Here is a 4,731-nt window from a genome sequence, read left to right on the forward strand (position 1 = left end):
CTTGTTTGATTAGATCAGATCGGATTACAAACTAATCTGATCACCATCAGCAATTCCCCAATGTACCCAGCCTGACTCCTCACCCAACCTGGGAAAGACTAGTAGTTCTTCAGGTCTCTGCTCCAGGAAAAGTAAAAGAAATGACGTATGTTGTTTCTTCCAATGAGCTTTCATTCACTAAACTGAGAAGCCCTCCACCCCTCTGCTCCAGGACCTCCCTCTGCAACTAACCTTTTTTCGGCGTAAATTGTCAATTTATTCTTCTGTTTTGTCACTGGGCTGTTTATTCAGCATAAAGTGCAGGTGACTGACCCAACCAACTTTATTTACGCTGCACTGTGCAGCTTGGAGAAGGCAATGGCACCCCACTCCAGTACTCTTGCCTGGAAAATCCCATGAACGGAGGAGCCTGGCGGGCTGCAGTCCATGGGGGCACTGAGTCGGACACGACTGAGCGACTCCACTTTCACTTTTCACTTTCATGCCCTGGAGAAGGAAATGGCAACCCACTCCAGTACTCTTGCCTGGAGAATCCCAGGGACAGGGGAGCCTGGTGGGCTGCCGTCTATGGGGTCGCACAGAGTCGGACACGACTGACGCGACTTAGCAGCAGCAGCAGTGCAGCTTGAGGGATCTTAGATCCCCAACCTGGGACTGAACCCAGGCTCATGGCAGTGAACGTGCACAGCCTTAACCACTGGACCTCCAACGCAAGGGAATTCCCTGAGCTGTCCAACTTTAAATTTTTATTGCCCAGCACAATCCAATCCATATAGTCAGCAATGGATAAAAAGTCCATGAAGATTACTCCTCATTCGGTGCGCTAGAACTCAATCACAGGGTGTAAGGAAAAACATCAAACTGGTGTGAGGAGCCTTGCATTCTAGTCCCAGGCCTAAAATCTCCCTCTCCTGCACAGGAAATGCTTAATTTATATTTACATTTTACATGCATTCCATTTTGAAAATGTAACATTGGTATAATGGATACATGGACCCATTCTTGAAGCAGAATTGCTGACTAACTGACCTGGCATATACTTAGGGCACTGGAACAGGATCTACCCAGGGAGAGATCTCAATAACCAGGATGAAAACAATGCTTCTGGAGAGAGTGCCCCCTATCCCTCAACCCATCTATCTCAGCATGAGGCAGAGTTACCTGCAAAGCAAAGAGCTCGTACACTTGAATATTAGTCTGCTTCTCAGATCAGTTAATTATGTTGTCATTCTGATTAAAAAGAACGTTTTTAACCTGTTTTAAAAATGATATTCCGTATATGTTCACTGGGGGATTACCATCTCATCCTTAGTTTAAGGAACAGAGTGAGTTCCTTGAAGACTGTGGTTGTTCTGTCCATCTTGGATCAGCAACACCTAGCATACAGGTGACGTCCCTGTAAATTGAACTAATTACTATTCAACTTAAGGCCAGTCCAGAGTGTCATCTGAAAACCTGAAGGGGTTAGAGCACTCAGGTTAGATTCCTTTGTGAGAGAATGTAAAAGACCCATTTTTTAAAACAACAACAAAACATATTCCGAAGGCATGTTTAAAGCTATATTGGGGGAGAAAAATGGGCAGGGAGACTCTCCTCTTCTGCTGTGCACACTTTTGACTTTTTGTAACAAATATGTTCTACTTTTATAACAAACACAATTTAAAGGTATTTTAATTTTGGAAAAGAGCAATCTCAGGCTGGTTGGCAGTAGAGTCATTTAAAACACTGAAAACAGAAAAGAGGAAAACAGAAAAAAAACAAAAAAATAAAAACCAACCAGTATGTCTTCGATAGCATAAAGGGGCTCTTGCCTTTCATGGAAAAAGATCCAGTGGGATTCTCTGGGCTGGACTTGTGTGCTGGGTGAGGAATCCTGGTGGATGGAGGGCTTTCCCCTCTGACCTCTCCTGGCCTGGGCTCTGCCACTTCTCTGTCTTACCAAGTGGGCAGCATCTGAGGTTTGTGGGGTGGTGAGTGTAAAGGACACTGGGTTGGGGCTCAGTGATGATCTGAGCTCCAATCCCCACCTCTACCAATGCTGGCTGTAGTCAAGTTACTTAAACTGGCTGAAATTGTTTCCTTATATATTTTCTTATTAACATGTCATATTAAGGAACTGACACACAGAAAGTATTTTTTTAAGCAGAAATTATTAGAGAAAAATCATGGTCTTGGTAAAGAGACTATTACGTTCTGCTGTAAAGGGAACATCAAACCCTCCCTCTTGGCAGTTTTGTTCTGCACAGCTGTAGCCACTGTTCTCTTCCTCAACAGGCTCATTTTTCTGAACTGACTACATTCACCTTTGTTGCACATCCTTCAGCCATGGTCAGCTGGTGATCTTGCTTAGGCATGGCATCTTTCTGAGTTTCACAGATTGGATTTACCCTCCTCAAATGTGGTGATGCAAGTGAAGACCACCAGCTCCAGGAAATGGTGTCTGAAATCCAAAGTCCACACCTTTCATAGACTTGCCTTGAAATCTGATTCGATTAAACTCTCTATTAACTAAGGCTATCAGGCCTAGAAATCCTCTGAGGCCCTCTTGTCTAAGAGGGCAAGCTCAAGCATTCTATAATGCCCTTGAAGAGCAGTCCACTGAGAATCTGTATTTAATAGGGGAAAAAAAGCTACCATAAAAATTAAAAAGTAAAAAAAAAATTTTTAATTAAAAAGTAACAAGAATATACTTTGATACTCTTATACTATGAATTTATACAAGCTGTATCCGGTAGAAACCTAACCACCTTCCCTTAGCTCTTGTTTCACATTTGTTACATTGTCTATCACAATTTGAAACTGCCTTATTTGGTGGTTCATGTTTTTATAGTCTCTTCCCACTATGTAAGCTCCATGAGGCATCATTGTGGCTAAAACTACCTAGAACATAGTAGGCATTCAATATTGACTGAGTTGAATGAAAGATCTACTTCATGGAATTACTGTTTGGACTTAATGAGACTATGTGTGAACATACCTGGCAAAGTGCTATCAACCAACAATGTTTTCTTAATTAACCCTCACCATTTTGCTTTCATTCAATGCTTTCGAACTGTGGTGTTGGAGAAGACTCTTGAGAGTCCCTTGGACTGCAAGGAGATCAAACCAGTCAATCCTAAAGGCAATCAGTCCTAAATACTCATTGGAAGGACTGATGCTGAAGCTTCAATACTTTGGCCACCTGATGTGAAGAGCCAACTCATTGGAAAAGGTCCTGATGCTGGGAAAGATTGAAGGCAGGAGGAGAAGGGGATGACAGAGGATGAGATGGTTGGATGGCATCACTGACTCATTGGACATGAGTTTGAACAAACTCCAGGAGATAGTGCAGGACAGGGAAGCCTGGCATGCTGCAGTGCACGGGGTTGCAAAGAGTCAGACACAACTGAGCAACTGAACAACAACAAATCCATTTTACAGATAAGGAAATTCATGCTTTGGAAACTTAAGGGACACCATGCCCTTAGCCCCAGAAACTGAGAGTGTGGTTGCGGTCTTTGCTGAAAATGTCCTTGGAAGGAAGTTGTAAAATCTGAGAATGCCCTTGGAAGGAAGCTGTTAGAAAAAGTGAGATAAATAAAGGCAGCTTGCCCAGAACACATAGGGCTGTACAATAAAGAGAAGGAAAAGAGAAGAGGGAGGGAGAAGAAGGAGAGATTGATTGGATTCAGTCTGGATCCATTAAATTTTCACCCCCACTATTAGCAAAGGTATAGGAACCTTCTGAGTTTGGGAATCCACAGTTCTCAGAGGAGTCCATGTCTCCCTTATCTCTTTGAGAAAACAAACTAACCAACCACTGGGTTAAGTAGAGAAGAAAGCAGCACCACAGCCGAGGTGGGGAGAACTGCTGCTTGTTGAGTGCCTTCTAAGTGGCCCTGTTCTCCGCTACCTTTATATGTGTCCTCTCTCCACTTTCCAACCATCTCATGAGGCATTTTAAGGATGGAGAACCCAAGGCTCAGAGAGGTCAAGCAACTAGTTCAAACAAGGTCTCCTCAGCTCGGAAGCTCATACTGACTTACACGCCATGCCTGAACACCTGGGTGCTGGTCACTTCTCCCCCTTCTCTGACTCACTGCTTACCTCTGATGAGGCCTGCTTCCTCATCTGTTAACTGAGGAGGCCTGATGTATCAAAGCAATGATAACAACAGGGCTGGTAACATTACTCCCATTTCTTGGTGCTTACAATGTGCCATATATTATGCTAAGCAATTTGCATTAACTATCAACTCTACCTAAAAACAATCTTGCAATAGGGATATCCTATCACCTCCATTTCACAGATAAGGAAACTAAGGATGTGTGACCTACCCAAAGTCAGAGAACCTGTAAGTGGCACAGCTGGGAATCAAAGCCAGATTTGTCCAGCACCAAAGCTCAAGTGCTTTGATCTTAAGCTGCCTGCTTTCCTTTGCCAAAGAGGCCACTTGGGAGGACACCATCCAAGTGACACCTTTCATTCATTCATTCACTTCAGGTTTGGTGCTGGAATGGACCCAGAAAGGGGAAGACAGTACTAGATGAATTTTGTGAGGAAGGCAGGGGCCAGATTATGGAAGGTTTTAGAGACCATGGTAAGGACTTCGTATTTTATTGTCGGGTAGGGGAGTGGTAAAACCTATCAATTAATTATTTTAACACTATAGACAATATATCAAGAATTAAGGGCTATAATTTGTTTGATACTGTGCTTTAAAACAAACTCAACAGTCCCTTATAACAGTCA

Source organism: Giraffa tippelskirchi, chromosome 3, assembly GCF_054371585.1.
Source record: "Giraffa tippelskirchi isolate mGirTip1 chromosome 3, T2T-mGirTip1v1.2.pri, whole genome shotgun sequence".
Lineage (NCBI taxonomy): Eukaryota > Metazoa > Chordata > Mammalia > Artiodactyla > Giraffidae > Giraffa > Giraffa tippelskirchi.